General features: G+C 39.9%; 1 pseudogene; it reads right to left on the bottom strand.

Annotated features, from left to right (window-relative positions):
* Positions 1–375: 375 nt before the first annotated feature.
* LOC143549581 (G-type lectin S-receptor-like serine/threonine-protein kinase RLK1 pseudogene) lies at positions 376–3,083 on the bottom strand (annotated as a pseudogene).
* Positions 3,084–11,989: the final 8,906 nt, after the last annotated feature.

Raw genomic sequence — 11,989 nt, 5'->3', positions numbered from 1 at the left:
CATCTCATTCAATTTTTCAATATAAAACATAATTATATATAAGTGAAACAACACATGAAATGGTCGTAAAGGAGAACATTTAAAATTGCTAAAAAAAATAGTGCAAGTAAAATAATATATCAAAAAAAAATGCATATACGGCCGTATAGGCCTATATGACCCGTATAGGGCTATACGAGGCACAATAAACGATGGCCGACAACATCAGACACAAACTGACACGATTCAGGTGTTATACGACCGTACAGCCCTATACAAGCCGTATAGGAAAAAAAAATGGTGTGTAAAGATCATAAGTGGTGTGGAAGGATCCTAAGCCAAAGTATATATATGTTGGCTTTGATGGATAATTCTAGTCATTTGTTTTCGGGGCAGCTGATCCCTTGTCCCCTGACTCAAGCCGAAAATCATATTAGTCTCAAAATCCTAAACCATGATGAAACTTAATCGAACTTTGTTTTGGTTTTAAATTTAAATAAACTTGTATTAAATAAAATGATTTGATAACACTAAAATCATAAACAAACACAACTTTGTGCAAAGAAGGTAAGAAAAATAAATGAACATAACATTACAGCATTTTGATAACAAAGTTGTTAAACAACAACAAATGGACCTTCAAATTCATAAGAGTTCAAGTAGGAAGATGCGACTACGACCAAACTTTATTCTAAAAACACTATACAGAAACCGCTACCAGGGCATTCCAAAAATAATAGATGATCAGCTTGAGATAACAGAGAAAGGAAATGGACATGGAGGTTCAGAAACTTCAATAACTCCTTCAAGCATCTGGGTGACCTTCCTCATGGTTGGCCTCAAAGACGGATTTTCTTGCACACACCAAAGACCCGTCTTCACAAAAGTTGTTAGCTTCTTGTAATCATCTATGGCCTCCATATCGTTCTCTACAAATGCATCCAAAATCCTTTCTTGATAGCAGTCTCATGCCCAATCCGTCAAGATCGCTCCATATTCAACATGACCACTCTGAACTTCCTTCACACTCTTACGACAAGAAATGATCTCCAATAGCAAGACACCAAAGCTATAGACATCAACCTTAATTGTGACCGGGGTGTTCCTAAACCATTCAGGAGCAACATAACCTTTTGTCCCTCTTATTCCAGTATTTGTTCGACTCTCGTTCATCATCAAAAGCTTTGCCAAGCCAAAGTCAGAAATCTTAGCATTGTAGTAATCATCAAGAAGAATATTCTGAGGCTTGATGTCACAATGGATGACTTGGGTGCTACACTCTTCATGAAGGTACGAGAGTCCCTTTGCAATGCCAGGTGCTATATCGCTCCTTTGCTTCCAACTCGGTCTGACATCACCAAAAAGAAAGCTCGCCAGCGTACCATTACTCATGTACTCATGAACCAATAGCCGTTGATCTCCTTCATCACAATAGCCAAGAAGTTGGACTAGATTTTTATGGTGAGTCCTTGCGATAGCATTCACCTCGGCCTGGAATTCCTTTTCACCATCATCAGAAACCCTATCCAACTTCTTCACCGCGACAATGTTTGTCCCTATTACACCTTTATAAACTATCCCAAAGGCCCCTTTTCCGAGTTCATCTTTAAACACATTAGTTGCTTCGACTAGTTCTTGGTATGTAAAATGAAGTAGATTAGTATTGACAACTTTACTACTTGGATATTGATAATTTCTGGCCTTCTTATGGGAATTCAAGAAGAAACCAAGACAAATTACACCAATTAACATGAAATTTACAAACACAGAGCTAATTTCTGATCTTTCTTTTCTCCTGCAAACTTAGTGGGGATACGAGGAAGTTCAACTTTACGAAACTTCAGTAACGCCCTGCTAATTTCTGAGCGTCCCCTCCTTCCATTGATGAGTGGAAGCTGCTTTTTCCAACAATCGCTATCGCTGTAGATTGCAACAGCACAGAAGCAATCTTCCTTGCAACTATTTCTACGGCCCTCTTCATTAACTGGTCTGACGTGCGTATAGTCAGATTCTGGCAGTTAACATTGGTGAGTTCAATGAAGTCCAAGTCTTCACTTGGCTCGCCTTCATTACAGCTTGGAGTGAAATCAGGCTTGCAGTCTCCATTTGGATCATTCGGATCAAGCAACGAAAATCCTTGTGAACATTCACAATTTGGCCGCTCAGTTTCACGGCTGCAAACATTGTTAAACCCACAAGCCTTGCTATTATAATGCTTACCAACATAAGAACATAAGTTTCCGCTCTCAAACCATATAACTTTCCAGCTTGTATTATCAGTAGGATTCCTAGGGTGGTAGTACAAAGTCAAAAACCCGTCAGAATCTAGTGTAGCTCTATGATAATATTCTGCAGAGGTAAGTGCTGTATTTCTTACACTAAGATTAAACCTTTGGCCATTTCTTCTCAGTATGTACATGTAACCTGTTGCATCAAAGATCAACTGGATTCCAGAATTCGATGAATTAGATGAATCGTTAACTCTACTTTCATAGTAAGCTGCATAAGGGAAATCAAATACAGTATCTCGAGAATTAAGAACAAGATTCCCGTCTTGAAGCATCCGAAGCTGAAACCTTCCTTTAGAGAAATTCGTTTCGCTCAGTTTTGAGTTGATAACTCCACCTATGTTCATAACCTGAGTAGGCAACATGGTATCCGCTGGATAATCAAAACTTTCCCAGATGTTGCTAGAATTGGTGCCGACAATCACAAAGCTACCTGTATCATTCATAACACCATATGCAATACCCGAGATGGATAAGGAACTTCACACCTCTCTGCCTTGAGGATCTTTGAGTACGAGTCCACGCCTATTGATTAGCTCAACTTTTGATCCTCTAGAAACCATGGGATTTGAAGGTGGATACCAGATGATGGTCTGGTCAGGTATCTTGGCATACCAAATGGATAAAACAAAGATATCCTTTCCCTGAATTTGTTTGAACCCAAAGGCAAATTCACCCGAAGGTGAGAGCCATGGTTCGGTACCTTCTGTTGCTATGAGGGATGCACCAAGTGGTATTGAACCGTTCCTTTGTTGCGCTACAACTGAAAGTGTTTGGAGAATGGTTTAAAAGAATGAAATGTAAGATCAAGGCCATTGGGAATTGCTAGAATGATGTGCAACAAAGAAAAATACAGGTTATATAGACCAAGCCCATTGCATCAATAAGTCAACAAAGTAGGTGAAACTTTTGAATCATGAATAAACAGTCAACAAGGAAGTGAAGTATAACACGTACGTCTGTAATTTACTTTCACAAATCTAATTATATCCTTTCAAAGTTCGCATTTAGCCATCAACAACTATTTCAATACATTGAGGAGCCTAGCTTATCTAGTTTCACGAATCCTTCATGGTGTCTTAGCATAATAGCAACCTCCTAAATTGTTTGTCAGCATTTTTTATTTTTGAACGGTGAATTTTTTTTAAATTCTTATCGTCTGTGGTACTTGAATTTAAGACCTCCCAAATCCTCCCAACCTGAAGGTAATTACTATGACAAACAAGGTAGTCGCTAAGTTGAGACGTGGATGTTTTAACGATAGGCAGTTGTGAAGGATTTTTTATGGATCCTCAACCACTAATATTTATCATTGCTAAATTTGTATTTAAAATATCATATTGAAACAATTATTTCATTAAAAAATAGCGTTTGTATCAATACAGAAGGCAATCGTGCAGCAAGTTGCGTCGCTAGCCCTTTTTGAACAACTCTTTAATATAACTCAACCTTTTTCGGTCATCATAAACCATCGCAACATTTCATGATGAGGTATAGCAGTTGCTGATAGCGTTTGTAGTTACTATCTCTGAAGTCAAATTTACTGATTATCAAATTTGGTATTGTTCACCAAAGTTGCTACTGAATACCAAATGTGATGCAGAAGGCCAAATTTGGTACATACGAGAAATATTAATACGAATACCAAGTTAGGTACAGACGATTGAATTTGACACGAATAGTCAGTTTTGATATCGAACATCAAATTACACCAACTCTTTGGCAATTTTGCGATTCCAAAGAAACTTCCAAGTCAGCTTAACCACAGCAAGGGGCTATCTTTGTTCATTGGACCCCACTAGAGGCTTCACCCCTAACAAACTTAGAGTTTCTATGATGCTGAAATTAGAATAGTCTTGAGAGAGTGTGTATTCCGCATGTCGAAACTCAAACCAATATGTAGTTTCACTTCTTAGTTGGTCTTAAAAAAATCCAAATACCTTAAATGATGATGACACTAAAATCGCCAACATTTCTCCCTCATTTTAGTGTATTCCTTGATTCACTCAACGGAATAACGTACATTCACTAAAACAACTCACACATAAATAAAATTATCATGTCGATTGAACGTGCATATTAATATATTACACATGTCAAATACTTGAATATTGAGGTGTCTATGGATTGAGCCCTTGTTATTCATTTGAATACATGAACATAATATACACATAAGTAACATACTCATATGTTCTTGTCATGGCGCTGTTTTACTAGCCTTGTGTATTCACAACTTTGTTTTCTCATAAATCACATCTCGTTCATAAGAAACACTAGTTGCCTTATCTGATTAGAGATTCCGTATATGTGATATATTTTAATTTGAAAATAATTAACACGTTTCAGAAAGATATGGCGGTCATTACGAAATCAAGAAAACCTATTGGCATCGTCTATATTTCCATGAGGGGCGAGCCTAGACGCAACCATAAGGTTGCTACTATGTGAGGTTTGAGTTGTGAAACCATCTTCTTGCATAAATGCACGGTAAGGATGTATGCATCATGCCCAAGTGACCCTATAGCCTCAATCCCTCGGCCCGCGCACGTAGATGCTTGAGGCTCAACGAGTTTGCCCTTCGCTCTCTTTTGTTACTGTGAGCTACGAACTACCTTGTACTAGACCATAATTTGTTCTGCTAGGATGTGCTCGAAAAGTGGTTAGAATAATAAAATATCGATACCTAAACATTACTGATATGTATCTGAAAATATACAGGAGTCAAAAAGTCTTTTGTGACTGGTCAATGTTTGAATATTTCACCGGAAGAATTAAAGCAATTCTTTAGCTAGGATCTGTATTTCAAATTTCTAATTGCCTAAAACCTTGTCCTTTTCTTTCGTGTCCTCCCTTTAAATATGTGCCTAAACAATGTTTTCAATGCAAAATAAATAAATATGTTGAAAAACTTACATTTCCTGTCTAGTCAACCCATTAAAGTCCCACATAATAAAGTTGAAGCAGCAACTTTACGTCTAAATTAGGATTTTGGACCATTGCAAATACCAAATTTCCAACTCATGGCCCTACTTTGCTAAATTCGTGAGCTAATCAAGGATCGATGGCGAGCATTATTGTTGGATTATACACTTAATTAGGTCAAACTATGTTGGTATCTATTGTCTAGACCAAGTCATGAAATTGTTTGGGAGAGAAAAAACATCGTTGAAAGAAATAATAAGGTAAGTCTTTGAAAGCGCGTTGTCGGTAGATGGAGAAGAAGAGAGTTCTGGGTTTGGTCAACAAAGTCAAGAACATGGTCAGGTAGGAACCGGTTCTAGATATGGTCAGGTTTTTGACCGGTTTGGCAAGGTTTTATCGGTTTTTAGCCGGGCCGAGTCCATATACGGTTTCTCTTAGAAACTAAAACCTGGTTTGTACCCATGAGTCGGGTAGTGCGAGGCCGGTTCTGGGTTAATAAGTCAGGTCACGTCCAGAACCGGGTTTAATGCCCTGAGTTTAAGCTAGGATTTAAGTTATATAATATTTTGAAGATATACTTTAGTTTGATAAACTCATCTAACTATTTATAAAAGGAATTAGTGTAATACATTAATAAATAAATTATTATTTGCACAACTTTATTGTTTTTATAAAAGAATTAACCTTAAACCCATCATAAAGTTATTAGATTCATGTAATCGTCTATGGCCTCCATGTCGTTCTCTATAAATCCTCCAAAATCATTTCTTGATAGCAGTCCCATTCCCAAACCGTCAAGATCGGTACATATTCAACACCACTCTCATTTTACTTAACACACTCTTTCAGCTCGTAGTAAGACAACAAAGCTATAAGCAGCAACCTTAATGTTGATAGTGAAAGAGATCATCATTCTGTGATATTTTCCTTGTCCTCTCTCAATTACATATAATACCATAATATATGGAATAACCAAAACAACCTAGCCACTATACAAGGAAACATATATCACCTTTACAAATATAAAGATATACCAAATACTTATACAATAATACATTCTAATACGCCCCCGCAGTTCAAGCGGGATCTTGTCCGACGCTCAAACTGGTCCGAAAAGATTGAAACAGGTCACGCGGTAATCCTTTGGTGAATATGTCGGCGTACTGATATGGAGCCGGAATATGAAGGACTGGAACATGGCCAAGACGAACTTTTTCTCGGACAAAGTGGATGTCAATTTCGATGTGTTTCGTGCGTTGATGTTGTACCGGGTTACTAGATAAGTACACCGCAGATATGTTATCACAATATACTATCGTCGCCCGGGTCATTGGAACATGAAGCTCCAATAATAAATTCCGAATCCAGGTGGTTTCGGCAACCACATTAGCTACGCCTCAGTATTCTGCCTCGGCACTTGAACGAGATATTGTGGGTTGTCGTTTGGACGACCACGAAACAAGGTTGTTCCCCAAATACACACAATACCCTGATGTTGAACGTCGCGAATCGGGGCACCCTCCCCAATCCACATCCGAATACGCGGTCATGGATGTAGGGGCAGAAGGCGTAAGTTGTAACCCGTAGTTTAGTGTTCCGCGAATATAACGTAATATTCTTTGCATGAATGCTAGATGCGGTTTCCGCGGAGCGTGCATAAATAAACATACCTGCTGAACCGCATATGCGATATCAGGACGAGTGAACGTGAGGTATTGCAAAGCTCCTGCGAGACTACGATAATGAGACCCGTCCTCAAGTAGTGGTCCGTCTTCAGCCCCAAGTTTCGCACCCGTGTCGACAGGAGTAGCACAAGGTTTACATGTGGACATGGAGGCTCTTTCAAGAATGTCCATGGCATATTGCGACTGGGATAAAAATAAGCCATGTCGGTCGCGGGTCACGGTTACGCCGAGGAAGTGATGCAAGGGCCCTAAATCTTTCATCGCGAATTCTCGGGAAAGCGACTGAATAATGTTGTTAAGAAGGGTGGTTGAGGAACCTGTTAGGACAATGTCATCAACATATAGGAGTAGATATGCCATATCGTTTCCTTGTCGATAGATAAATAACGAGTTATCACAAGAACTCCCTTTAAAACCTTTGCTGAGAATGAACTGAGAAAACTGATCGAACCAAGCCCGCGATGCTTGTCTAAGACCGTATAGAGATCGGCGTAGTTTGCACACAAAGTTTGGTGCATTCGGGTCCACAAAGCCAGCCGGTTGGTGCATGTAAACAGTCTCGGTGAGATTACCGTGCAAAACAGCATTCTTTACGTCCAATTGATGAATCGGCCAAGACCGGGACAACCCAAGTGAAAGAACGGTGCGTATCGTGACCGGTTTAACAATCGGACTAACGTTTCATTACAATCGATGCCCAAAGTTTGAGATTTACCGTTAACAACCAAACGAGCTTTATACCGTTCCAAAGATCCATCAGAATTAAACATATGACGGAATAACCACATGCAACGAATTACGGAATGGTTAGCCGGGAAAGGCACCAAGTCCCATGTACCACTATCTTTTAATGCTTTAAACTCGTCTATCATGGCCAATTTCCAGTTTGGATCGGATAACGCTTTTTAGTAAGTAGTGGGTATGGGGGAAATCGGGTTATTGGAGTGTGTGGTGTGAAGATTATATTTTGGATTTGGTTTTGTGATCCCGGATTTGGCTCTAGTTTGCATGGTGTGTGAACTTGTGAGAGGTGAAATGGGTTCGGCTTGGTGTGGAGAGGTGGAAATAGTAGGTTGTTGAAGATCAGTGTTGGCTGAAGCATGAGGTGGAGGGGTAGGAGGGTTATCGGCTTGGGTTGTGTGTGAGGGTAATGAATGGGTCTGTGGGGTAGGAGTGGTGTGATTGGTGGAAGGAGTTGTGGGTTGGTCATGTGGGGTGACAAGAGAGTAGCTGGGAAAGGCAATTGGATGCATAAAAGGTTCTTCATCTAGAAAATTATAATGTGTATTGGCAACTGGTTCGTTGAAAGGGAACGAAAACTCGTCAAAGACGACGTGCCGAGATATGTGAACCCGTCCGGTAAGAGGATCGAGACATCGGTATCCGCGAAAATCTGAGGGATAGCCGAGAAATATGCATCGGGTGGATCGAGGAAAGAGTTTATGCGGTACGGTTGCGGAGAGGTTAGGATAGCATGCACAACCAAAAACTCGTAGATGATCGTAAGTGGGGTGGCGATTGTATAAGGCATAGGTGGGGGTAAGGTAATTAAGTCTTTTAGTTGGGAGAATAGTATGTAGATAAGTGGCGGTGTGAAGGGCTTCGACCCAAAACGAGGGTGGTAGGTGTGCATGCATAAGAAGTGGTCTAATGATGTCATTAAAGCGCCGAATCATACGTTCGGAGCGACCATTTTGCGGAGAAGTTTGAGGACACGAGAAACGAAAAACGAGGTCATGCGCGGAAGCGAAATTATGAAAATCCCGGTTATCAAATCCGCCACCCAAATCACATTGAAATGTTTTAATGCTACGTTGAAATTGGGTTTGAACAAACTTATAAAATTTTTTAAAAGTTTGCAAATGCTTCAGATTTAAATTTAAGAGGATAAACCCAAACATAGTTTGTAAAATTATCAATAAGTACCATGTAATATATGTAGCCCGGATTACTAAGAACCGGGGAGGTCCACAAATCACAATGAACAATATCAAATGGTGCAACCATTATAGAACTAGATTCAATAAAAGGTAAGCGTTTACTATTTTAAACTTGACATGAATGACAAACATTGGAATTATCCTTATTACAAGAAATAAAAGATCGACTAGAAAGTAAAGATAAGATAGGATGTCCCGGGTGTCCAAGACGGTTGTGCCAATTGTTGGTAGTGGTGGCGAGTAAGCAGTTTGCGGAAGCTATAGTAGGTTCGGTGAATGGGTAGAGGTCCCCCGTGCTGTCATGGCGTTAAAGAATCTTTCCAGTCGTAAGGTCCTTCAAAGAAAAACCATACGGGTCAAATTCAATAGAAACAAGATTTTCACGACTAAATTTACGAACAACGATTAGATCTTTAATAACATGAGGTGCATGAAGTATATTATTTAAGTGAACGGTTTTATTTGGGAGGTGGTAGGTGGAATTACCCGATCCAAAAATTGGTAGAGATTGGCCATTACCTATGAGTATATTACCATTAAAAGGAACAGTAGATGGGAATTGGATTTTACCTGCATTAGATGTGAGATGGGACGTTGCACCAGAGTCAAAGTGCCAAGGAGTGTCAGTTTGCATGGCCTGAAGTGCAGCTCCGAGCTCAGTAGGACAAAGAGGGTTCGGCCCGAGTGCAGACCCATACCCGTGAAGTGCCATATTAGCCTGTTGCGGTTGGGCTTGAAAGTCCGATGTCATATTTGGAGTAGCCGGTGGTTTATTAGTCCAAGGGGAACCCCAATTTGGTTGGGCCGGGGTGTGGGCATGGTGGAGGCCCATTCCACCCATATTGAGTCGGTCCCTTCCAATTGGTCCACCCCGAAGGACCTGCCCCCCATTCATGTTGCCCATATCCATTATTCCAACCATAGCCATACTGTTGTTGTTGATTGCGTCCATAGGACCCGCGACTAGAAGATCCACGACCACCGCCCCTGCCTCGTCCCCGATATTGATTGGTTTGATTTTGTGGGTACGATTGATGTTGGGTCAGAGTCTGCGAGGGTGGTGCCGAAGCTGTCGGAGTGGATTGGGCTGGTGCAGCCAGGGCGGTTTGAGATGGGTAGGCTTGAGCTTGTGCTTGCAACCTTAATTGTTCCAGTCCAATTTGATTACGGGCATGCTCCCATGTAGCCTGACCTTGGTTGACGATGGCGGCGGCGACGTTATATTCTCGTGGAAGGCCCTGTATCATTTGAAGGACAAGTCTTGACTCGTCCACAGGTCTTTCAACATCTTCCAATTGGTTAGCCAAATCTTTCAGCTGCTGGAAATAATCGTCCAATGACGAGCACGCGGCGAGGGTGAGATTGGTGAACTTGTGTTCAAGGAGTTGTGCACGGGCTGCCATATTGTTGAGAAATGCGTCCCGGATTTTATCCCACGCTTTTTGAGCGGTTGAATCGGCTTCAAGAACCCGGGACAAGATTTTCATTGAGATGGTCCCGTAAACCCATTGTAGAACAATGGCATCGATCTCGGCCCAAGACTCGTAAGTCTCATCAGTTTTGGCCGGAGGTGGTGTCTCATCGATGTGATGTGAGACTTTGTAACCTTTGGCATGAAGTTTAAATAACTTGGTCCATGCGAAATAAGTGACTTCTTCACCATCCAAGGTACGGATTTTTTGTTGTATGTTTGTAACAGAATAAACAGGGTGAAGAGTTTTGGGATCGGGTTTGGTTGATGTATCTCCGGTGTCGTCTGCCATGACGAATCAATGGCAATGATCACAGGAAAAAAAATTAAAGGCAGAAAAGAAGAAGAAAAAAAATGGTGGCTAGGGTTAGATGAGGCTCGATACCATGAAAGAGATCATCAATCTGTGATACTTTCCTTGTCCTCTCTCAATTACATATAATACCATAATATATGGAATAACCAAAACAACCTAGCCACTATACAAGAAAACATATATCACCTTTACAAATATAAAGATATACCAGATACTTATATAATAATACATTCTAATAGATAGGGTGTTCCTAAACCATTAAGGAGCAACATAACCTTTTGATCCTCTTATTCCATAATTGTTTGTTTGGATTTGTGAAAGCTTTGGGCCCAAAATGCCGGTTTTGAGTTAGGTCTGAAATTGGCAACAAGGAGAACAAGGGCTCGGACACATTATTGTTTCTTCTTCAACAAGTTGTTAAAACTTGTTTTATTTCTATATATACAATGTATGTAGTTGTAATCTTTTGTCTAAGCTTAATGAAATAACCTAGTTGCAGCTTGTGGATTTAAGTCTCCCGATGGGACCGAACCACATAAGATTCCTGTGTCTTTAATCATTTATTATTTTCTGCTTACTGGATTGATTATGGTGCGTGCGAGATTGTGTGTTGTCGCTTCCGCATTGCCGCCTAACATTTTTGACTGTCATTCATCCTCAAAAGATATGCCAATCCAAAGTTAGAAAGCTTAGCATTGAAGTAATTATCAAGAAGTATATTCTGAGGCTTGATGTCACAATAATCACTGGAAGTTACATGCAACATATGCAACATTTGAGATGGATATATGGAACTCTACACCTCTATGCCTTGTTGAGGATCACTGAGAAAGAGCCCACGCGTATTGATTACCTCAACTTTTGATCTTTTAGAAAGCATGGGATTTGTTTATGGATGCCAAACTGTACGTTCCTTTGTTGCGCGACAACTGAAACTGTTTTGAGAGAGGTTAAAAAGGTAAAATATAAAATTGAGGCCATTTGAAATAGATAGAATGATGTGTAACACGGGAACAAACAAGTAATGAAGACAAAAATATCATTGCTTTTAGTGAGTCAATGAATATTTCGTGGCACATAAATGACTAAAGAGACAAGAAGATTAACACATTATTAGTTGTACTTTTCCTAATCTTATTATCCTTTGAAATTTCCCATCTACCCATTAAATAATAATTTTGAAATATTGAATCATTGCCTATGAAATTGACTAAACAATTTTTGTATATTATTTAAGAAGCTAGAACCATTGGTTATTAGATTGACTTAATACGCTTCCCAAGTGTACCTCTAAACATAGACCAACGACTATATTTTAATGGTAGTGCACAATCACAACCAACTTTTTGAAACGAAACAACATTTCACAAATTAGTATTTGACAGGTA

The sequence above is a fragment of the Bidens hawaiensis genome, unplaced genomic scaffold (genome assembly GCF_021521415.1).
Source record: "Bidens hawaiensis isolate Kalapana, Puna unplaced genomic scaffold, B.hawaiensis_p1.1 tig00015702_1, whole genome shotgun sequence".
Classification (NCBI taxonomy): Eukaryota; Viridiplantae; Streptophyta; class Magnoliopsida; order Asterales; family Asteraceae; genus Bidens; species Bidens hawaiensis.
This window is presented reverse-complemented; position numbering and strand designations above follow the sequence as displayed.